This window comes from Lynx rufus, unplaced genomic scaffold, assembly GCF_022079265.1.
Source record: "Lynx rufus isolate CCGP_SWC_20201006 ecotype Redwood Valley unplaced genomic scaffold, mLynRuf1.p SCAF_3, whole genome shotgun sequence".
Taxonomy (NCBI): Eukaryota; Metazoa; Chordata; class Mammalia; order Carnivora; family Felidae; genus Lynx; species Lynx rufus.
Genome location: NW_025814845.1, coordinates 70,837,840 through 70,863,182, shown reverse-complemented (window position 1 = coordinate 70,863,182; position 25,343 = coordinate 70,837,840). Strand labels below are relative to the sequence as shown.

Below are 25,343 nucleotides of genomic sequence, written 5' to 3'. Positions count from 1 at the left end.
CCCTCCGTGGACAGGTGGGCGCATCCCGGGCCTGACGGAGGAGCAGTCGGGCACGTGAACTCCCACCTCCAATTTGGCTCCGTGCCGGGCGGCGGCGGCTGCAGCCCCGCGGTGGGGGCGGCCCCCGCGGTCTCCGCCCGGCTCCTGCGCGCCGCCTCTGCTCTTTGCATAGTAATTTCAGTTCCTGCGAGCACCCAGCTAGCTCCCGGAACGGGGCGAAAAAGGACCGCCGCTCCGGAGCCCGCCGGAGCTATCCGTGTGGCGCCGAGAGCCGCCGCTTGGGATATGCGACGGGAAACCCCCGCCACAGCGCAGGCAGCGGCCCCGCGGCGCCGGGGAGAGCCCAGCGAGAGCAGGTAGGCGACCGGCGGCCGCGGGAGGAGACGCCCCCCTGCGCCACCTCTGCTCGGCGTCCAGCCCGGGAGACCGGAGCTTTGTGGTGTGCTCGGTACCGCCGGGGGTATGGATTCGGTCCCACATTTTGCCCGCTGATCGTTTGCCTGTTGCTCTTGTCCCCATCCCGTCCTGCGCTCCAGGAGGGGCCGTCTTTCTCGCAGGTGATGAATTTCTCTGCAAGGTCATTGCTCCCTTAGGCTCTGGCTTTGAAGGTAAATGGGAGACGAAGCCTGCTGTTCTCATTCTTGGGCTGGGAGGCGTGGGGATTATAATCCATCAGGTCTGCACACTGTGAATATCCAAATAGGGGTGTGTGTGTGTGTGTGTGTGTGTGTTTGGCAATACTATACTTGTATTTTTCTCATTTTCCCATGTCTATTTTCTTTAGAGTCAAAACACTGTAGTTTTCATATATTTCATATGTGTGTGTATATACATGTATGTGTGCGTTTATCCACATACACACTTGCATATATAGTTTATCTTGAGAGAGGTGGAGAGAGAAGGAGGGGAGGCAGAGGCTGATAAAGGGAAATCATTGTAGAGACCTGTTCAGTATGTAGAGGTGAACTTTGGAACCACATTAAGTCAGGGTAGAGACTAGAGGCTATAAAGCGTTCTGTAGAGATGGATCTTAGGAAAAAATCTGAAGAACACTGCCAGCCGATTTACACACAACAGATTTTCACGCTATCCAGGCAGATCTAAAAGATAGATGCAAAATTTCAGACACAACAGTGGACTATAAAAGAGGAGGTGCAGGGGAAGAGGGGTTCTTGGACCCTGGGAAGTGAATTTTGGGTGGTGGGAAGGCAGCAACAGCCGTCGGGTTTGAAGGGCCTCCTGGAGAAGCAGTGGGAGAAATCTCTGCTTGGAGTGTAGGCAGTTCAAGGTTAAGATGATGTGAATGTCCAGAAAGCAGCAGAGGCGGTGGGGAAAAGGCAAGGGTTGGAGGAGGGGAGAAAGCAGCTCAGAGTCACCGAGAAGCAAGCACCTTTTATTAAGGGGATCTTCCTGTTAAAGCAAACCTGGATATGCTCCATCGCAATATTTTTCACAACACATTTGTGAAAGAACCATCAGTCCGTGTCTTCATTTTATTTTTGCGGGGAATCTGGGTCATGATGGGACTGAAAGAAACTGAAGTGTTTACAACCCCAGCAAGATTTGGGGAGAGAGTTGATTAAGGCTTAGTCTCATGAAATATTTACACATATCTTGCGTGGGCTTTTGTTTGCTCTTGTTGGTGCTGCTGCATATTTTACTTTGATAATGCTTTGAGTGTACTTCGCTTGAATGTGCTTATTTTCCAGTTATAAACTATTCTTTCTTTTCCATTGTGTTCACCATTGGCCTGCCCTGAGCCTGGGAATAAAGACACATGAGTCACAGCATAAAGAAGAAAATCTGCTCTGTTGCTATCTGCGAATGACAGGAGTTTGTATTAGAGAATGTTCTTTAAATAGAATCACCAAGAGCACTTTTTAAGTTTTTATGTGTTGGGGGGGGGGGAGGAAATGGGTTGTTGATTCACAAACAGGAAAAAAGAGTAGTAATCGCCATTGCAAGTCTAGATGTTATATCACTGGGATTTATTTTGGAAACAGAGCAGAGGAACTCACGCTGAGCCACGTACAGTGTGTTGTGGTGTGGTGAGGCTTCACCTAATCATTAACTAGACTTTTATGAAAATGATGAGGGAAAAAAAAAAAAAAGCATGGCTTCATATGGGAAGTGGAGGCCTGAAACATGACCTGAATCAGATCAGTCTCAACTGGAGGTCGGGGTGAGGTCCAACAAGCCATTTTGAAATTTGGGTATTTTTTAATTGCCTCAATACACTTGCCTTAATCATTTGTCCCTGCAACGTTTTCTTGACTGTGCCTCAAATATACTTATGAGATATAGGTCTCCTTCACTGTATGAATTCCCAGTCAAAAAACCTACAACTTATGGGGAAGCATTAAAATGTCCATCATGGAATCCAAAATCATAAAAGATTGGGAGTCAGGACACACAGTTCCAGCCCCAGCTCACGCGTGAGTTCTTTCAGTGCTAGCAATTTCTGCCCTCTGTGCACTCATTCATTGATTCATTCATGCAATCAACCTTGTTTATCTAGAACTCACCACGGTCCTCGTCTGTGGAATAGAAGACTGAGAGAGACAGCCTCTGCTGGCAGAACTGGGCAGGGAGTGAGTACCACCTGGTTCAGTGCTCTGACAGGGCCTGTAGACCATGCTGTGGAAGTCAGGTTGTGGAGGTAGAGAGGACGAGGACTGTGTGCAGAGACCTGAAGAACAAGAGGAACTAGTTTGGTAAAGAGGAGAGAGAGGAGCAGTCCTGGTACAGGGGCCAAAACATGAAGAGGCCCAGGAATAACAGGTAGCTCTGGGTGGGTGAAAAACTGAGAGAAGATGGAGATGGAAAGATGAGTGTGAAAGGAAGCAGACCCACCCTCACACTGAAGTCCGGCAGGGCCACTAACTCATCTGGTCATGACTGTAAACTGTTTGACCTGGGTAAGTTAGGTACATGCATATCCAGGGAGGCTCTATGTTGTTCACATCACCCAATGTTATACCCTTCAAATATCTAGAAACACTATTCACTAATTTTTTTAATGTTTATTTATTATTGAGAGACAGAGCGTGAGCAGGGGAGGAGCAGAGAGAAAGAGGGGGACATAGAATCTGAAGCAGGTTCCAGGCTCCAAGGTGTCAGCACAGAGCCCGACGCAGGGCTCGAACTCACAAACCACGAGATCATGACCTGAGCCGAAGTGAGACGCTTAACCGACTGAGCCACCCAGGTGCCCCCCATTCGCTAATTTGTAATAACCTGATTAAAAAGGAGACGTACCCTTGAAAAAGTCATAATCCTCTATGTCTCAATTTCTTCATCCATGAAATGTCTACCCCCTACTTTGCCTATTGTGAGAATAAAAGGGAATGAGAGAACGGAGATTGGAGTTTTATAGGAGGCAGGGGATCTTATTTTTATGACAACAGTGCTCAGGGCAAAAAGATGGAAAGTACTGTATATGCCAGGGATTAATTGTCCCCAATGACCCAAAAGGCAAAAGTATGATGGTTTGAAAAAGTGGATGGAAAAAAAAAAAAAAAGAGTAACTCAGAAACATGTACTAAAGAGAGCCAAAAGGTCTCACACAATTCTTAAATTATGTCTTACGTGAGGGAAATGTATATAGCAAACCCATGGCAATCAATAAGTGCCCTTCTAGAACTGGTCACAACCCATTGTGAAGTCAGTTTACTGGGTCTGATGGCATTTTTATTTTCAAAAAATGAAGTAGAGTAAAACAGAATAGAAGGGTAAGTAAGTATAGTTCATGGAACTTTTTGATTAAATATATGTTTATATGTATATATACACATCCGACTATGATGTAGATTGTATATCTTATTATGCATCATGTTCCAAAAAGTCCAAAAGCCAGTGCTTTAAGTGACACAAAGAAGAGATGCTTCCCGTTTGTCAGACCCCAAGAGTCAACAGGAAATCTGATACACAAGCATTTACACAATATTCTGAAAGGCAGAACTGCCTTGAGAAAGGCAAGACATTATGACTTACCATTAATTCATGACACTAAAGTCAGATGAGAAGGAGATCCTTGGGGACTGCATTAATCTAGAAAGGCTTCAAGGAGAAGGTGGAATGTGAGCTAGTTTATGAAAGATGAATGGATCTGGGTGGGCAGTGTGGAAGGAGTGGTGATATAGAAGGAAGAAGTAAAGAATGAGGCAGGGTAGTGTGAGCTTTATTTAAGAAACATTTAGAAAAGAAAATGAGTATCGAGGTGGGGGAAGAGAATCACAGCAGGATTTCTGTTTGGACTAAAATATTAGCCAAGAGTTGCTATTTTATATATAAGATTTCTTTTCCTAATACTACTCCATTAAGAAAATCTAGTCAGCATGGCCATAACATCATAAATCTGTCATTTCCTGCCTTTAAAAAACTCTCATCTGCAATAATTTACTGGCTAGGCCTTGTTTCAGTTGAATTCAATGAACTATTGAAATTACGCGATATACCACATTGTAGCATGAGCATTTCGTTTCCCAGAACACAAGTACCATCATTGGCACAGAGGGGCAAGGGTGATCTAGTGACTGTCACAAATCCAGCAAACCTTTCTATTCTCTCCTACAAGTCTCCTTTCCTGTGTGCCTCGTAGGTATAAACCCCCGTGTTAGAAACCAACAGCTTCTTGAAGATGAATCAGACCACTTGGTACTCATAACCCCAAAAGAAAGGGCAGAACCTGCCAGATTTTATTTTTCAGTTGCTCTATGACTTGTTCGGCATTTTAGTAAAATGTTTAAGTATGTTTGCATGCATTTTGAGAAATTAACATCAGTGTGTTTTGCTGCAACCCGAGCTATTAGGAGATAAAATCAGAGGACAATGTCTTCACTTGTGTTTTTTAAAATGTTTGGTGGGCTTCTTTCAGCTCTTGCTACCTTTCCTATGGAATAGAACAACATTATGATATTAATACCCTTTTGAAAACAGTTATACCTTCAACCAGAAGAACAGTGCCAGTTAAAACAGAGACTCGGGTACCCAAGTTAGTTGATTTGGAGTTCAGTCAAATATGGAGATTCACTTTTCTATAAAGATGTCCTGGACTCCTTTTTCATCTTCCTTCATCAGAATCTTTAGATTAGTGATAAGCTAGCTTTGTTGCATAAGAGTCAAGTCCGGAATAACAAAAACACTTAGAGGCTGCATTTGAATGGAAAAGACTTTATTGAATTTCATGGGGGAAAATGTATATGAGCTTACAATTTAGATTACTTACTGTCTTGAATGCCAGTGAGAAAAATTTTCACAGCTTTTTATTTGGGCTTATTGGAGTTGCCAGCACAATAACAGCTTTCTGATTTTTCGTGTCTATAATTAGATCGTCGGCTTTATTTTAAAGCTGGCAGCATAATTGGGGGCCTGAATTATTATTACCAGGTAATAATAACGGACCCTTAGCTGGAAGGCTAAATGCTGTGACCTATTGAATCTGAATCCGAATCTAAATGTAGGGCTTGGAAATCTATATTTTATGATGGTCCTAAAATGATTCCAATAGCCAGGCTTGAACACCACTGTTCAGTCTTGCCTTTACTTACAGGGGAGAAAAAAAGATAACAGGTGAGCCCCCAGATGAGTGAATAATGTGTCCTCATGATGTTAGAGCTGGGGCTAAAACCTAGACCTCTTCTTTCTAATTCTCTACCGATTCTCTGCTGAGGGGGGAAGGAATGGGGTCTGAAGAGAGGATATGAATGGCTCCAGAGTGGTGGGGGGAAGGGAACCTAATTATTCCTGCAGCCCTTCCTCCAAAATTGAGAGTCAATGCTGTGAGCCTTTCTAAGTGACAACGCAGTGATCTCTGTCCCAGAGGTCTGATGTGGCAGAAAAATTGTGGGCATCAGCTGTGCAATCTGAGGCAGGGAGCCTTCTTGGACTTACTTACACACCAGATTCCACTTAAACATGTTAATTCTTGGGTCTTAAACCCGGTGGATACCCAAGCCAACCCTACTGCTTTAGTCAGTAGTCACAGCTTGTGACACTTGCAGAACCAAGCAAACCTTGAAAATACTCAAGGCCAGAGAGTAACAGTTCACAGTCACAGGCACCTCCAGGGACCTCAGCACTCTTGCTAATTCAGTAACAGACAGCTGGACAGAGAGCTCCAGTGCTCCTTAAAAGATCACATTTCCATCTACTAATTTTCTGGAGAAAAGGAGTTGCAGAGGATCCTTTTTTAAGCCTGAATTGCAAATGGTCCAGCAAAGTGAAAGATCTAGTTCAGGGGGAGTAATCAAGATGTTTTATGGGGATAGACTCTTGATTGTTTTTTTCAGCATATTGATTTCTAAATAGTCTAAAATTAAAACAATCATATTGTGTCTATGGGAGACTCTTTCTTTATAATGTACAACTTTGGGTAAATTAAATGCTTGAGGGAGCTAAACATTTGTGTTCACTATATTTTCTGAGTAATCAGAGCATCTTTTTTTGTTTCAATTCTTGTTGACAATTTTTTTTCTAAAATGTTATAGTCTGTGCCTATGTGTCTGCCTTAATAAGTACACTATAGCAGATATCATCGGGATTCAGAATTTTGCATCAGCTCCAGATTTTTATTCCAAATTATGTCTGTGTAGGACAGGGCTGCTGAATATAATATAGACATTTTTAATCATCTTTCTTCTTTTTTAGTCTGATATGAATTTGTTTTCTCCTGATACACTTCTCAAAAATTGTTGTTCAAGGGGCACCTGGGTGGCTCAGTCAATTAAGCGTCCAACTTCGGCTCAGGTCATGATCTCACAGTTCATGAGTTCAAGCCCCACAATCAGGTTCTCTGCTGTCAGCACAGAACCTGCTTCAGATCCTCTGTTCCCCTCTCTCTCTGCCCCTACCCCGCTCTCTCTCTCAAAAATAAACATTAATTTTTTTTTAATTGTTCAAAATGCAAGATATAATTGATTCATCATGGAGTCCACTTTGTTGGACTTTGGTCATTACCTTTGCCATTACATCATTTTGGAATGCTCAGTCCTTTATCCTAAATTAGCTTCTCAATCCCCTCAAAACATGGTTTAGAGATCAATTATTTCAGTAAACCCTCCATGATTCTTATGCCCTGTCTCTAACTACTTTCTTATACAGAGCATGAATTTTTAATTTACACTTGGTAATATTTTTTTTCTAAGCACGGCTTTCTTTGAATACTATAAATTATTTCTCCTTGAAAAATGCAGGTAAAAATGAAGCAACTAGAATTTTAATGCTAATGAGGATTTTAATCAGTGCGAAGGTTAATAAATGGATATGCATTTTCCCTTGCATCCTTGAATGAGTAGAAATTGCTTCTGACAAATGAGTGTGGAGGTTTGGTCTTGTTTTCATGTTGAACATGTTCCGAAAGCAGTCACCGAACAGAAATCTGTCAATGTCAGGGTTAGGGGCTGAGCTCTCATTAAGTGAAAATGCCTATGCAATCTCCTTTCACATGGGGATGATTTTGTGTCTACATGTATAGATACTCAGCAGAAGAATCCTTTGCCGTGAGCATCTGAGAGACCCGATACATTTCACTTAACGTGGCCAGACCTCAGGTTTGAAGATGTATATACCAGGTCAGAAATTAAAAACTGGCACAGTTTGTGGGCCCAGCAGGAAGATCATGTTTTATTTGACTCGCAGGTATTTATTTTTCATTAAGGCAATATTTAAAACTTAAGAGATATATTATAAAAAATGAGACACTGATACATACTCTCTGGGTAGAAGCTAAGTAACAGTATGTGCTACATCTTTATTTCATTAGAGTCTCCACTGCTCTCTACTGTCTCTCTGACACTGAGGCTTCATAGAAGCCACTTGTGCTCAACAACTTCAGTTAATAGGGATTGAGTTTGTGATGTTTTCTAAGTATCCCTGGGCCCTCCAGTGCTGTGACTGTACTCATGAAACTGATGTGACTCTACAAAGTAGAGAGATCATTGTGGTCAATGTCGTTGACTCCCGTAAACTATCACGAGAGTCTAAAAAGTTTCCATCATCAAAACATGCAGATGCTGCAAAAGGTTAATGAATACAAACTGGGTTGACGTGGTCTGTTAGTAAGAGAAGAGTGAATTTTTCAGTTTGCTTATTTTTTACTGTACCACTTTTGGCAGCAAGCAAACAAAATCAACCGTCCGTAGAACAGTTCATTTCTTCTTTAACCAATAACTACAATTTTACATCAGATTGCTTTATGTGTGTTTAAATACACCATATCTTTATGTTACATACGACTCTTTAGCTATATGCCAAACTTGCCTAGCCTCCTGAACGCCCAAAGCATATCTCAGTCTTTCAGGTAATAATGAGGTCTATTTCGTAGGCTTGGCAATTGAGAACCAACTGTCAGAAGTAGTATCAATTCTTATCCCAGTTTGTGTCTGTGTCTGTACAGCTGAGAAATGTGCATCTAACAATGGCAGTTGGCTGTGCTTTTAACTCATCCCTGAGATCACTACACAGTGTGGCCACTGGATTGTGTGGAACTCGTCTGTTACTAGGGCTGACAATGAGCTGACTGTGTCACAGTTGATCATTCACATTAGAAGTAAAGACATATGCCCTTCTGAGACAATAGGATGAAAACCTCAGGCAGATCTCGAAAATAGAGAAAGCTCTTAATTAATAGCTCTCTGAAATCACTTTCTTTCTCAACTACCGCTGCCACTTTCCTTCCTCGTGCACACTTTGCTGCGTACCACCCCCACACTGTGCCTCCCACCTCACTTCTAAAAACATCCTCACATCAAATTATTAATCCCAAAGTGTCGGTGCTTCACCATCTTCACTCTAAGAAGACGGGGCTGAGAATAGTATCGGTGGAAGCCAACAGAGGACACGGGGCTACATTGACTCTGTGCTTTCTTTGGACAGAGTGCATTTCCATGTAGAATGATGTCCGCGTCTTCATAACACCTAAAATGTATTGATAACATGTAAGAGACCATAGGTGTTAAAATTCTTTAGGGGTCAAGGTAATTTTTTTCTTAGTGATTTGAAATAACATAAACTTAGTTACACTAAAACTTTCATGCTCTTATGAAGAACTGTTCTATTTCCCTGGCGGTTATTTGGATGTCTAAAATTGTAATGATGAGTTTTTAAAGATCATCCCTCACTACTTTTGAGTAGTGAGTCTAACTCTCAGAGAGGGATGATAAAAGTTAATAATGTGAGCTTGATGGATTGGGGATATGTCAGCTACTTCTGCTTTGCAAATGAAATAAAAGCATTCCTCAAACTGGAAATAGGATTTTATTTAGGAGATGAAGTATAGAATGTGAAAGGGGACCGGCTGAAGCTCTGATTTGAGGAAGATAGATGCTTGGATCATTTAATAAATTTGTATCGAGTACTTGATATATATGTTAGGCCCTGTGCTATGTGCTAGGGATTCAAAAATGAATAAAACATAATCTGAACTCTCAAATAATTCCCAGACTCCTGGCCTACATAAACATATTAATAAATATGCTCAGCGGCATTAGAGTGGGTTCTTTTCCTGGTGAGGTTCCTTGGGAATTCCCCTACAGCCTAACAACCAGGCTTCTTTCTCTGTCCCAAACAGACCTCTCTCTTCCTTCCTCTCGGCCCTAGCAATTCACTTAATTTCCGTTCCCCTTCAGAGCTTCGCCACCTGCTCACCACACCTGGGTTCCTTTCTTCCAGCCAGGCCAGCTTGAAAACTGGAGGAAGCCTTTCCCACACTACACTTCCTTAATGTCGTCAAAAATGAAATGGTAGACATATGTATTTTCAACTTCATCTTGTTAAAAACAACGAAGAAACAGAGGGGAGCAAATGTGACCAAGATAGGGAAGGTGTAAGATTAAGAAATCTTCCAGGTTTCTGTGGGCAGCTAGTTTATATACGGTAGGAAATTTCCTCCCCATGAAAATACCAGAACCTCAATGTAACTTCATCGCCCCTCATTTTTTTCTATTCAAGAAAACATCTACAAATGCAAGTGAGATAAATGAGAGTAACATTATTATAAAAATTACTTTATCATCGAGATCAACATAACATAACATTACAGAAAACTGCTCTAAATTAGTCTTTTAATAAATCATTTGCTGTCATTGGTACTTTACCATTGCTTATAAATGGTTTGTAATATGCTAGTGTATTTTAAGACAAGTGAAAGGCTGCCATTTGGGATTATTAGACTCACGAGGATCACCTTCACCCTTGGAAGATGATCTTGAATCAGAGCATTATTGGGTAATATACCCATTTCGGAGTACTGAAAACACTTGGGGTTTTCATAGTTGTTGGGTGAAATACCCCCTGCCTTCATGCTATCCTTTTTTCCTAACATGGTGCTTATCACTCTTCCCTGGTCTTCCTCTTCAGGGTTAAGACCCTAGAGTTTAAGTGGTAAATCACATCTCTGGATTGCCTGGTGAGTGATTCCATTTTTGTGTATTCACTCCTGCTGAGAAGAGAACTTTCTTGCTTTGCTGCCCAGAAGGTAGCAGCACAGGGGAAATAAGAGAAGAGGCAGTACCTAGATTTCAGAACTAAGGATGGTAAGTGAAAAAGAATGAAAAACCAACCAAACACGTGGGGAAGAGGAATTTAGTTGAGGTAAATGAGGATCAAGAGCCTAAGGGAACCACTCAGGGCACTTTTGCTATCTTGGTTCTAGGACATAAGAGAAGCCTAGTACATTTCTCTTCATCCATTTGCTTTCCACTGTAAGGAAATGGGTGATGAGTAGACTACAAATCTGTCCAGTTAATGAACTCAGATTCTTTCAAAACTTCATTCTTTAGCCTTTTCTGCTAGTGACATCCTGCTAAACCCATTTCTCATTTAAACAAATCTATGAGATTTGTACTTTTACTTCCCCCATTTTAGAGATGAGGAAACAGATTAAAAACTTGCCAAAGGTCCCTCAGATAGTATCTGACTCAACTGTGTGTAGATTCAGAGTTGTCTAACTTCAAAGGTCACAAGCTTCACTTCACTACTATACCACACTGTAATGTATTAACATTATTATTATTACCACTGGGTCAAAAGCAGAGGAATAGGTTGGATTTTATAGCCTGATTTCTCCTATCTCAAATTTCATTTTGTGTTGCTGAAAAACCAAACTGAAAGCTTATAAATCAGAGATAAGACTTTTTTTTTTTAAGCAAACAGAGTGAGTTCAAGGACAAACAAACATTTTAGGTTAAAACTTTATAAATCATTGTATAGGCGGTTAAATTGAAAAATAAAAATGTTTATCAAAATATCCAGGTGACACATATGTTCAGCCAACAACATTCCTTTGTTTCTCAAGAGAAAAACTAAATACCTATCAGATAGTCATGTGCATACACACGTGCGCACACACACACATAGAAGGAGAAAAACAAAGCATGTGTCTGTGTTTAGCCCTACCTGTGGACTTTGGACTTAGACACTATTTATAGAACTAGTGTTTCCGTGATTGATGTTTTAATCATAGATACTCATTTACTTATGAAAGTTGAGCAATTCCTCATTTTAGCTGGCAGCTAAGTGTTCTAGTTCAAATTAAAGGCTGAAAAAAAGTCTATGTACAGAAGGCTCATTTGAGACAAGCTCCTTCTTAAAACCATATTCCTAATAAATTAATGATAGTTGACAGGTAGATGAATATATATTATCTCTATCCATTTTAAAGATGAAAATCCACTAATCGTTTTTAAAGCCATGATTTCTGCCTTAATTTATTTTTTTTTGTTCCTTAATAAGCAATTGATTTTTTTCTAGTTAAAAAAAAATAGGCAGAAGTCACCTGCAGGCATTGATCTTATTACTGGACTCTTGTCATCAATCTGGAATGTGTTTACCACAAACAACACTTCATGTTGTTTCAGAATCCAAATGCTTTGTTCCAGGGGATGGCATGGCAAAGTGCACTAGTTTTCAGAATGCAGAAGATTTTGATCAGTGACCTGTAAGATGATCTTAGATGGTATACAGATTTACTTTTTATTTTAATAGTTATGAATTTGTTTTATTTCAGAAATGTATTGGGGCACCTGGGTGGCTCAGTCAGTTAAGCGTCTGACTTTGGCTCAGGTCATGATCTTGCGGCTTGTGGGTTTGAGCCCCGCATCGGGCTCTGTGCTGACAGCATGGAGCCTGGAGCCTGCTTCAGATTCTGTGTTTCCCTCTCTCTCTCTACCCCTCCTCATTCACAGTCTGTCTCTCTCTCTCTCTCTCAAAAATAAATAGACATTAAAAAAAATTTGAAATATACTAAGAATAAATTTAAAGTATATTTTAAAAATATAGCCTATAATGTATTTAGCATATGGTATATTTTTAAATTTATTTTAAAATAAATTTATATTTAATATTTTTTAAATATACCATATACGAAATACACCATATGCTGCTATATGTAAAATACATTACTAGCACATCAAAACTGTTACTTTGCAGAGAGAGCATTTCTTAAGACTAGGTTAATATTTTCAGCTAGTGCACCAATTAAAGTCAATTGAATAAAAAGCATTAAGTAAAAAATAGTTTAGATAAGAAGCACCATAAGGCAAAAATCATGAAAGTGACACACACATGTCACAATCTGTGAAAATGGTACTTGAAGTCATGTCATTGCCCAAGGGACCTCAGGTTCTTTCTAGAAATGAACAGTTTGGTCCAGAAATTCCTAAGAACAATTCTAGTTTTAATGTCCAGGTTTTTAAAACGGTCTTTCATTTTTTTCTTCTCTCTTGGGCCTCTTTTTTTCTGGATTTGGGGTCTCTTCAGCCTTTTCTGGAACTTGGAGATGCCCTTCTTATCTCCCCCCTCTCCATTGCCACCAATAATTTATGCATTCAGTTGTTCACACATGTATTCATGGAACAAACATACTGTGGAGAATTTCCATAGTAGGTTTTGTTGTAGACACGCAAGAAAGCTACAGGTCTGTACTCTCTGACTTCTGTGTAAATGAGTCTACATGTCTGTGGTTCCCATTAAAATGAAAGTCATTGAAAGCCCTGGACTTCTGCCATATTTTTTTCTTTGTATTTCCTAAATGATTAAGAGATCTTTGTTAGAAAGTCCCTTCATTGATAAAACACATTGTCAAGGCTCATATTACAAATTTAAAACATGTGTTATCCAAATCCTAAATAGGATTATACATGAGAGTGGACAAAAGGGGTTTGTACATTTCATAGTTAGAAAAGTCCAATTCTTGGGCTATTTTGAATACAAAGGGAAAAATTAGTATGGTCACAATTTTTTTAAAAGTTTACTTTTGAGAAAGAGAGAGAGAGACAGAGAGAGTGTGAACAGGGAAGAGGCAGAGATAGAGGGAGACACAGAATCCAATGCAGGCTACAGGCTCTGAGCTGTCAGCCCAGAGACCAACACAGGCTTGAACTCCCAAACCGTGAGATCATGACCTAAGCTGATCATGACACTTAACTAACTAAGCCACCCAGGAGCCCCAGTACTGATTTTTGAATACAGGCTAATGCATCTTTGGTCAGTTAGAAATTTTTACAAATTTGAGTGAAATGCAAAATTTTAGCACTTATCAGTTTTGTTTTTTTTTAAATCAGTTACTTCAAGGGAGGAGTTGAGTTTCAGCGGCATTTATTGTTTTTCTATATAGTTTACCCCCTGGCAAGTGGTTAAGGTATAACTATTATTATGCCTACTTTTCTCTGGAATTTGTCCTTGAGAAACATTGTGAAAATGTTGTAAAGCACCTGGATGTGGTGAGTATAAATTGTCACCACTATCTATGTAATGTCAATAGAGCTGTTTTATGCTTGCCAACAATTCATAAGATTTTTCTATACTGATGAAAAGGATATAGCTGTGGTTTCCTGCTGGAGTTTCTATATAATAGTGAGACAAGCATCAGAGGATGCAGTTGGTTGTGGTCGCTTGCTCACACACTGCTGCTCTTTTCTTTTTTGTAAAAAAAACAGGAAGCTGAAATTTGCTCTTTACGTAGTTCAGCCAGTGTTTAATAAGGTCTTATCTATGTGCTAATATGTAAGGATGTAAAGATGAAAAGAGGCTTCTCCACCTTTAAAGACCATAAAATCTTACTATTAGGAAATATTAAAGAGTTTGAAACACTTGGAACAGTATTTATCTGCTCTCAATACACATACAGTGTGATAAAAATGGATTACTTGAAATCGTTTCCAGATTTGTAGTTTATGTTTTACTATGAGTAGATCCAACTTTCCAAGTGTCACATTAAAACGTATTTTGAAGAAACAACTAGTTGGCTCAGGTGGGGTTTTTTTTGTTGTTGGTGGTGGTGTTTTGAGAGACCATGCATGAGAACCGGGAGGAGGGGCGGAAGGGGAAAGAGAGAGAGAGAGAGAGAGAGAGAGAGTCTTAAACAGGCTCCAGGCTCAGTGCAGAGCCAACGTGGGGCTCCATCCCACGAACCTGGGATCATGATCTGAGCTGAAATCAAGAGTCATACCCTCAACCAACTAAACCACCCAGGCGCCCCATCATAATTTTTTTTTAATGTTTATTTATTTTTGAGACAACGCGAGAGACAGAGTGCAACCAGTGGAGGGGCAGACAGAGGGAGACACAGAATCTGAAGCAGGCTCCAGGCTCTGAGCTGTCAGCCCAGAGCCCGACGCGGGGCTCAAACTCACGAACCGTGAGATCATGAGATCATGACCCAAGCCGAAGTCTGACGCTTAACCGCTTAACCGACTGAGCCACTCAGGTGCCTCTATCATAATTTTTTTTTTAAGTCAGGCACAAAAAGACCATTTGTAACCAAGTGCATATTCTGAATAGAAACAATTTATGGAAGCGATATCAGTTAGGAAAGCAGTAACGGTACGGTGGATGTAGAATAATGGGTTTATCATAAGTGTTAGACCTTACATAATCATGGGAGCTTATAAAAAGGTCTATGGGAAGCAGTTGTTCTGCATCTGATATTGGGCCTGCGGTGATCGTAGGCTAACAGAGCCAGCAGTGGGAAAGAAAAGCTGGATGTGAAGTGGAGCAGGGACAGTCTGGAACCCGCAAGACAAACTGGAACACAGAAAGACAAAACAGAATCCCCGCTGGACTCCTGTCTCCTCCAACCACAGCCACCTGGGAGAACCGTGAAAGGGGCTCACCCTTCTCACTGCAGAGCTGTTGACAGACCTTGGGCAGAGGCTGAGAGAGAGGGTCTGGTGAGAGGTGCGGACCTGCGGCCTGGCTGCTGCCTGAGGTCACTGAGGTGAGCCAGGAGATCAGCGCCCAGCCGCCCAGCCGCTGTTGCACCACAGGGCTCTTGCAAGCCGAATAATGCTAATGCCCCACTTCTGCCACCAAATATCACAGAGGTTTCCCTTGTAGCCAACTATACTGAAGAAGTATTTAGGGAAGGGAATTCCGGGAATGGATTTCCATCTGAGCTAAGCTTCATACAAAACCACCCCGGAAACTAGCCAATAGAAAGAGAAATGTCTAAGGTTAGAAAGCCCCTTGTTTTTGAGTTCTGCAAGAATGCTTTCCATTAAAGGGCTCAGAGTCCAGTCTACGCATAGATTATGCTTAAGACATTTTCTTCTATAGACTTACACAAATTTTCTCCTCTATGTACAACTGTAAGTTGTTGGTTTACTTCCATTCAAAAACTAAAGTTGCAGAAAGAGTGATATATAAAAACAGGTTCCAAGATTCATGTCGTTTACGCCACTGAGTTCATCTCTTCAAAATATAAATCATCTTGCATTATAAAAGTTAATGAGATTAACTCTGCTCGTGGCTGGATGATGCAAGGTGAACATCTTTCTGCCACAATAGATTCCAAACTCCATGTTTAGATTTCTGTAGGTGCTACGGAAAGTTAATATGATACAGAGTTACAGAAAAACAGAAGCTGGTTAGAAAGAAGCTGCTTTCCCAATGTTTTGTATTTATTTTGTTTTGAGACTCTTGCACGCAAGGATGTATGCACTGGTGCCATATGAAGCGGTGAGCTTTCTAATGGTGCAACTATTCAACGAGATGTTATAGTCAGGATTCTGGCAATGACTGGGAGGTTGGCCCGTGGCACTTCAAAGACACATTCACTTTTGAAATTGAGTCTTTATCAGTGATTCTCAACCTCTTTTTTTTGCCCCAACTCACTTGATAAATGATGATTACAGTTTCCCCCTGTAATTCCAATTTTTCCTCTCACCTAAAAAGCACATTGAAGTGCAAGTAAGTGACAAAAACAAAGACAAAACAAAAACCCATTTTTAAAAAAATGGGCAGAGGGTCTGAAAAGACATTTTTCCAAAGAAGAGATACAGATGACTGACAGGTGCTAGTCATGACTAATCATTAGGGAAATACAAACCACAATGAGATGACCTCACACCTGTTAGAATGGCTATTATCAAAAAAGACAAGCAATAACAAACATTGGTAAGGATGTAGAGAAAAGGAAACCCTTGTGCAGCATTGGTGAGAATGTAAACTGGTGCAGTCCCTGTGGAAAACACTATGGAGCTTCCTCAAAACTTTAAATTAAAAATAGAAGTACCATATGACCCAGAAATTCCACTTCTGAGTATTTATCTGAAGGAAATGAAAACACTTGAAAAGATATTTGCACTGCCATGGTCACTACAGCGTTATTCGCAATAGTCAAGGTAAGAAACTTAAGTGTCATTAATGGATGAATGGATAAAGCAAATGTGATTACACACACACACACACACACACACACACACTTGTAGTTATGAAATAAATTGGCTCCAGGGGTATAATGTACAGCATGGTGACTATAGTGAATAATACTGTGTTGAATATTTGAAAGTTGGTGTGAGAGTAAGTATCTTAAAAGTTCTCATCACAAGAAAGAAATTGTAACAGTATGGCGATGGACGTTAACTAGACACTGTTGTGATCATTTTCACATTATATACAAAATATCAAATCATTATGTTGTACATCTGAAATGATTATAATGATATATGTCAATTATAGCTCATTTTTTTAAAAAAATGCAAGTAAGTGATATAATTTGTAAAATAAATAGGTCATAATCTCTTACTAAAGTACTAGTAAGAAAAATCTCATTTTTCATGTTGGCACAAGAAATCTGTTACTCAAATATTTCACCATCCTAACCATATTTTCTAATTTGCCCTTTGATAAAGCAGGAAATCTGAAATCCATAATTTAGACAAATATCCTCCAAAACAAATGAAAGTTTTGGGGGATATACAATATCTGTGAGAAGGGAGGAAAGTGCACAATTTTATTAAAATTCCTATGGCATAAAACAATTGATAAAATTGGGCAAACGATATTATGTTTTGGATATATTAGTTGTGTCATTATGTGTTGATCAAATCTGATCATATAGGAGCATTTATTTAAGTAGCATGTGTTATTTCCTGTTGTTGCAAATCCCCACACTTGGGGTGGGTTGGCAGCACATCATATATACGAAAATGGCTAAGACTTGTTCCTTACCCATAAAGGAATCCTTAATCTAGTGGGAGGGATAATACAAAGATCCAAGTGAAGGGGGAGGAGGACATATTGAGTGTGGCCTTAGTGTGGAAGTGGAAATATTATGGTTCTAAAAGATGAAATCTTAAAATCCTATCTCACGCTATATAGATCTAGAAAGGCAAAGAAAAAAAAAGAAAAAACAAGTCTTGAGAAAACCAAGCGTTGGTAAGGATGTGAAGCAACTAGACCTCTGACTCATTCTGTGGAAAGCATTTTGGCAGTTTCTTATAAAATTGAACATTCACTTACCATGTGACCTGGCAGTTTCACTCCCATTTACCTAAGCGATACGAAAACCTATGGTAACCCAAGAACGTATTTTGTAGTGGCTTTATTCACAATCACCAAAACCAGAACATAACCGAAATGTCCCTCAGGGAGTGAATAAATAAACAGTGGCACACTTTTGCAATGGAATACCACTCTTCCATAAAAAGGAACAAACTATTAATAACACACAACAACACAGATGAATTGCAAGTATGTGACGCTAATTAAAGAAACTAGACCGAAACAACTATGTACTTTTATATTTATAGGACATCCTGGAAAAGGCAAAACTACAGGAGTGGAGAACAGATGAGTGGTTAAGAGCGGAGGAGGGTTTGACTACAAAGGAATAGTCAAGGGGTATGTCTCTAAGGGGATGATGAGACTGTTCTATATCTTGATTGTGGCGGCGGTCATACAACCATGCATTTGTAAAATTCCTAGAACTGTACCCCAGAAGAGTAAATATAACTGTACATGATTATTTTTAATTTTCATGAAACAAATTCAGCCTAGAATCATGGTCCAGAGTTTAGCAGCCTTCTGGTTCTGGAGTCGGAAAAACAGACCATATGGGGAAGATGCTAATCCTATTTCCTGCTTATTGACACAGAAAAATGTGCAGACTGAACAGATCTGCATTGTGATGACCAGAAATCTTGGGTTAGTCTTGGTCTCAAAACTCTCTTTAAATGGATAAAGGCAAGTATCATGGGGCCCTGGATATCAGCTGACAATTCTGTTGACCAAAATAATGTTATGTTAACCATCTGGTGGGGGTGTGTGAGAGGAGTGTGAGCTTACTGTCCTCTCCTGACTGTGTGTGAATGGAGTGTGCTGCTCTCCCTGCCCAATCTCATGGTCACAGACTCTGAGAGACATTGTTTATTCCAATATCATTTATTGAGGTCTTCTATGTGGAGCTCTGTACTATGTGCTCTGAGGGCTAAATATTGAGCTACTTAGAGTCTCCATCAAAAATAAAGCTTACAACCTAGGGTGAGAGATAAGACTCAATAACTGTAATTCAATCAGATTATGATAAATCCTGCAATAGGTTTTCTCCCTGTGCTATGGCTGTTGGGAGGAGAAGTCATCACTTTCTGCCACGGGTATCAGGAAAGACATTTTGCAAAGAGTGTGGCATCTGTCCCGAAATTTAAGAACCCAGTAGATCCTAATGTCCCTGAGAAATGGATCCTTTCTATCTTATTCACCAGCATCCTCCCATGTCTAGCACAGACCCTGATACACAGTTGTTGATACATCAATGTTTTGGAATTAATGAATGAAAGAAAGAAAAGACAGCATTTTCAAAGGCAGGGAGCCCATTCCAAGAGGCCATAGCCTGAGCAGAGGAATGCAGGCAAATGCTTCAAGCATGTTTGAGACACTGAGAGTAGTTCCATTTGGCTGGAGAATAGAGGGGGTTGTGGGAAGCAGTATTCCAAAATTGTGTGGAAATCACACCGGAGGATGTCTACGGTGCCAGGTTAAGTAATGAGAACATTTTTCAGTAGAGGAAGGCACTGAAGGATTTTGAGCTGAGCATGAGGTGATCAGATCTGTGTTTTAAAATGAGGTCATTTGTCAGTGATTATGAGACAGTGACTATTAGTGCTTATATAAGCTGTGTTGGAACCAAGTAGAGAGACCGTGCCTGAGGCACCTGGACCAGCTCAAGCAGGGCCTGGAGACACAGTTGTTGCAATATTCCCCCCTTGGAAAAAACAGGAGTCAGAAACCCTGGGATCAAGTCCTAACTCCGCTTCGAAACTGTGGGACAAATCACATAAGTCTCTGTGTATTTTTAAAAGCTGTAGAAGGTGAGAGGTATGTTATTTGAGTCCCAGTTATTGGAAGGAAAGTTGCAAATATTTCTAGCCAGAGATGTGACAAGAATTGGGACTGCATAAACATAGGGGGTGAGGGAGTCGGAGCTGTCCAAATGACTCCAGGATTTTAAGCCAGACCTGACCCGGAGAACACTGGTGCCATTAAAAGAAATAGAGATGTCGGAAGGAGAAGTTCATTTTGACACAATGATGTTGAATCCCGGGTTGGGCGTTGTTTGGGATACCGGCCATGACATGCACATCAGATATCTGGCCTGCAGGTATGAAAGTGGAGGAGGATGGGAACATGGGGAGAGGCTGATGCCAGGACTTACAGCTACTAGATCAGCACCATTAGATATCCCAAGTGTGAAAGAGATTTCCAAGGACAGGAAAGAAGAGGACAGAGGAGGAAAATTCCTGATAAACTCAGATTTAGGGGTCAGAAAAGGAATAAGTTTGATCAAAGACTGCAAAAACACTGTCCAAAAGTAGAAAGGAAAGTCTCAGAGTGTCAGGCAGAGGGCATCAGTGGTGAAAACAAAGCTGGAGTTCAAGGGGGATGAGGAATAAAATTGAGTTTCCTCATTTTAAAATTGAGAAAATGATACCTTCCTTGCTGGTGTGTTGTGGAGAGTAAATAAGAGATAATACTTAATCTAATATCTTAGGCTTAAAAATTGGAGCTATTATTAGCATTGTTATTGGAAATTAATTCTCATTTTCAATATCTTCTAGAATTTTTTTAAAATGTAACCCAAACCTTGTGGGTTTTGTATGTGTGTGATGCTGCCTTTCTAAAAGATAAATCATAGGCTCAATTTGCTGCATAATAATATCTCCTGACCTTTAAAGGGTAAAACGTAGCTCCATCCCAGTTTTAGAAGAGCTCCACACTGTTCTGACAAGAGCACATTGTTTTTCAGTAACTCTCATTAGGGAGCCCTGCATGGAAACACAAAATTCTCCTCTCCAGGCCAATGTTGAATAATACCAGGTTACACAGAGTAAGAAGAACTTGCTCATCTGCTTCCTTCTGCCCTAATGTGGAATATATCATTTTTATGAAATTAATGCTAACTTTCAGTCTTAAGGGTGGCACTGAAAACTTAATTGACCCAGAAAATCATTAAGGAAGGGGGGAAAGAGCACTGCTCTGATATACACACTTTTACATCATCTTAGGAATAAGTAGTGCCGAAGACAACATTATACAATTATCAAACGTATTTGTATTGTGATTATTTTTTAATTTTTTATCTAAGAGGCTGAGAATTTATGCTTTGATTCACATAAGAACCAGTTTGCTTTTTTTTTTTAAGTTTATTTATTTTGGCAGAGACAGAGCAGCAGCGAGGGACAGAGAGACAGGGAGAGAGAGAACCCCAGGCAGGCTCTGCACTGTCAGCGCAGAGCCCAGTGCAGGGCTTGAACTCAGGAATTTTGAGATCATGACCTGAGCTGAAACCAAGAGTCGGATGCTTAACTGACTGAGCCACCCAGATGCCCCAGAACCAGTTGGTTTTTTAAAGGGGAGGGGGGGAAAAACCTCCCTTCCAGGATCATACCTTGTGTCTCACCTCAAATCAGCCACCTTGAAAATGTCTTCAGTTGGGGCGCCTGGGTGGCTCAGTCGGTTAAGCGGCCGACTTCGGCTCAGGTCGTGATCTCGCGGTCCGTGAGTTCCAGCCCCGCCTCGGGCTCTGTGCTGACAGCTCAGAGCCTGGAGCCTGTTTCAGATTCTGTGTCTCCCTCTCTCTGACCCTTCCCCATTCATGTTCTGTCTCTCTCTGTCTCAAAAATAAATAAACGTTAAAAAAAATATTAAAAAAAGAAAAAAAAAGAAAATGTATTCAGTTAAGGACACACAGTGAAAAAGCAGAAAAGGCTCCAGGACCACCGCAGTTACTCTGGGGAAACCTATCCAAGGCACGGAGCAGGGTTCTGTGACCATTAAAGACCCGTGTGGCTCTGAAATTCGATGGCCCTTTATTCTGCATGCTCAAATCATTAATCAAAAGTGTGGGATCTCCCAAGGAAATTGATAAAACTGTTTTCTTGTCATCAATTGATATATTTGCTGGCCCAACACTGAAACCAGAGCAAACTTTCTTCCATGTTTGCAGCAATTACCAAAATTATCATGAAATATGCCTACCACATCTTTCTTACCTTCAGGCTTCATTATGATTTTCCTACAATTCAAAAACACTTCAAAACACAAACATTTCTTTTTTCTCTTTCATTTCACATTTAAGCTGATGGAATCATTCATTTTTCACTCATTTCAAGGCATAGAACTTGGAAATAATTTCTGAAATAAAATTCAATTTCTTAACCTGGCATTGAAGTCTATTCGTAATAGACTTGGGCATAGAGCCCTATCTCCCAGCAAGTATCTCAATCCGAACCCCATCTACACCCCTTCCCAGCTCTCCTCCTTCATACATTCTTAAGCTCCAGGTACAATGGACCATGATGGACAATAGTAAGTCTATGAGTTGCTGTCTGTGAATCTTTGCCTGGGCTCTCCTCCTCTGCCCCAAACGCTGAGCTTTTAAAACCCAACTCAAATTTTACTCCAAACTGGGAAACAGTACATGGTCCAATTTGATCAGTTTGGATGTAGTAACCACAGTAGCCTAACTTCTAATGATATAATAAACTCCAAACGTCCATGGCTTAAGGAGATAAAAGTGTATGTGTATAGTTTTAAAAAATCTTTACTACCTCCAAAAATTATTTTAAGTTCACCCTAGTGGTAATTGAACATTTGCTCTCCTGCATTCCCATAGCACTTTTCCTCTACATGATTCGTACAAATTGTTCTTAGGGATATATCTTCTCTAAAATGTTCAATTTTGAAACACATCAGCCAGCTTTTATAAATTTTTACATATCTTTGCATAGCCCCACAAAGCTTAGCACAATGCCCAATACATGGCAATCCTCAGTACATGTTTATTGAATTCAGTTCAATTTTCCATTGAATTCAGTATTGAATTCTTTAAGAATTTGAGGCTGGAGTAGTAGATTTTAGAAATAATTTGCTTTGGGACCCCTGGGTGGCCCAGTTAGGTAAGCGTCCAGCCCTTGATTTCGGCTCAGGTTATGATCTCACAGTTCTGTGGGTTTGAGCATGGCATCAGACTCTATGATGATAGCACAGAGCCTGCTTGGGACTCTCTCCCTCCTCTCTCTCTCTGTCTCTCTCTCTGTCTCTCTGTCTCTCTCTCTCCCTTCCCCTCCCCCACTCACTTGCATGTGCAGTCTCTCTCTCAAAATAAATAAACTTAAAAAAAAATAATTTGCTTTGTAAGTATTCGTGTGCTACTGTCTTCCAAATCCTTGTAGAGTTAAAAATTGTTTAAGTGTCTTTATTGTATTTAAGGTATTTATGTTATGTCATATCATGAGAGAAAGCACATAGTTTTCCCGTGAGTGCTTAGTGACTTTTCTTCTTTGAGATTTTTGTTTTCTAATCATCCTGAAAGTCAAGAAGCTTCTAGAAGTAATGACAAAAAAAAAAAAAAATACATGAAAAATAAGAAATTAATGTATAAGAAGCGATGTACATAGAGGATGGAGATAAATTGAAATTGGAATCACATTTTTTAAAAGTTATTTATTTTGGGTGCCCGGGTAGCTCATTGGTTAAGCATCCAACTGCGGCTCAGGTCGTGATCTCACAGTTCATGAGTTCGAGCTCAGAGCCTGAAGCCTGCTTCGGATTCTGTCTCCCTCTCTCTTTGCCCCTCCCCCACTTACGCTCTGTCTCTGTCTCTCAAAAACAAATAAATGTTAAAAAAAAATTTTAAGTTATCTATTTTGTGGGAGAAAAAGCACCACTGGGGGAGGGGCAGAGAGAGAGGGAGAAAGAGAATCCCAAGCAGGCTCTGCGTTGTCAGCACATAGCCTGACACAGGGCTCAATGCCACAAACTGTGAGATCATGACCTAAGGCAAAAGCAAAAGTTGGATGCTAACCCAATGGAGCCAGCCAGGCACTCCTGAATTGGAGTCACATTTTAAAAACACAAAGACGAAAGACGAGAAAACTATAACATTTTTAAAGTAAGCTTTCTGAATATGAATGTGGATTCTCAGATGAAAACAAGGTATATCCGATGTGATTAAAACAGAATATAATAAAGCAACACTGAAAGGTAAATTTGGCTGAAAGGGAAATATCACAGCTGTTCTGAAGCAGGCCCCAGACAGAGGATAAGAAATAAAAAAGTTGAGTACAAGATTTGGGGGATTGTTATTATTATTCAGTGGTTATAATGAGCATCACCCACCTGACATTATCATCTGTACAACTTTAACAATATCAGCAAAAACCATACTTTTGTTGAGGCAAGTTGGCTTCTGAAGTGAACACTTTTATATTTTGCAAATTAGTGCTTCACCTAACTTCTACTTCCTCCTAAAACATTCAGAGAATATGACAACTTCTCAAGCATTGTGTTCCCTTAATTTTCATGTCTATATGCATAAAGAAAACATTCCTTCTATCTAAGAAGAAGTAAGTGTAGTCGAGTAACCTCTAGAAAAAGGGAAATGTCTAAAAGTTAAGGGGAAAATTATGGTCTGAAAAAGAAAAAGGGAGAGAGGGAGAATATGAGCAACTGATGAAGTCAAGCAGAAAATGATGAATTTAACTGAAAAACTAGTGTATTACTTCTTTTTCCACTGGAAATAAATTAAGCGGTTGGGACAGCAGAGTTACGGATTTAGGTGAAGAGTGAAAATTCTAACAAGCTTCTTGTCCATAATGGTCTCCACCCAAACACCCAGTCCTCTGTTGTTCTTCTTGGATACACTGATTTCCTTCACCTGTCTCTTCCCCATCAGCATCAATTTTGGTTTGCATACAGGTGAATCTTGAGTAGCTTGTTTTAGGAATGTCTACAGAGAAAGGAGATAGTTATATTTAAGAAAGATAGAAAGAAGTGAATTGTATGACAGAGTAGAGAATTGAGATTTTCACAATGCAGCCCGAGGTTTCCAACACATTTTTTCTTTCAGAATTAGAATTTCAAGTTATGGACCTTTGATTATTCCATAGCTATGGAATGAGCTATGGATGGGATGAGAAGAGGGGTATAGCAGGGGCAGTAGACTTGCAAGGTGGAGCTGGTGGTAAGTTTGTATTAGTAAGAAAAGCCAAGTTTCCTACTACCACTATCACCAATGCTACCGCTGCCTGCTAGCCAACACTGGGTGCCAAGCTTTCTTCTGAGTGCCTACAGCAACCCTATGAAGTAGATGCTGTTTTCATCTCTGTGTTGCAAGTGTTACATGCGGTAGGCACTGAGGAGTTAAGTAATTTCCCCAAGGCCACGCAGCTGGTAAGTGGCAAGCCAGGTGTGAATCCAAACCATCTGATCCTAGAAGCACACTTTAACCACCTGTCAATATATAGCCTGTCACACAGAGAAATGTTTCCAGAAGGTAAGGGACATAGGAATTCTGCACTGCTGATCATTCTCTGATGTATTGTTTTCAGTCTCCTGCCTCTGTTTGTGCTGTTTCCCTTGCCTTGGGTGGCCTCCTTTCCTCCACCCTTTCCTTCTGATGTATTACTCCACATCCTTCAGATCTCAGCTCAGGGGTCATTTTGCTCGGCAAAGCTTTCCAGAACTCTCCTCAAGGTGGTCTGGGTCCCTTCCCTCACTGACTTATGTTGGGTACTGTGTAAATACCTCTATTGTTACACTGATCACAGCATCCTGTTACCTTCCTG

General features: G+C 40.3%; 1 protein-coding gene across 2 annotated transcripts in view; it reads left to right on the top strand.

Annotated features, from left to right (window-relative positions):
- The first annotated feature begins 268 nt into the window (after positions 1 to 268).
- The window catches only part of GPRIN3 (GPRIN family member 3), a 67,168-nt gene continuing 42,093 nt past the window's right edge, over positions 269 to 25,343 (top strand). For both annotated transcript variants that reach the window (XM_047091511.1, XM_047091510.1), the window contains exon 1: positions 269 to 356. The gene's annotated coding sequence lies outside the window, so the exon portion shown is untranslated. The remainder of the gene's footprint in view (positions 357 to 25,343) is intronic.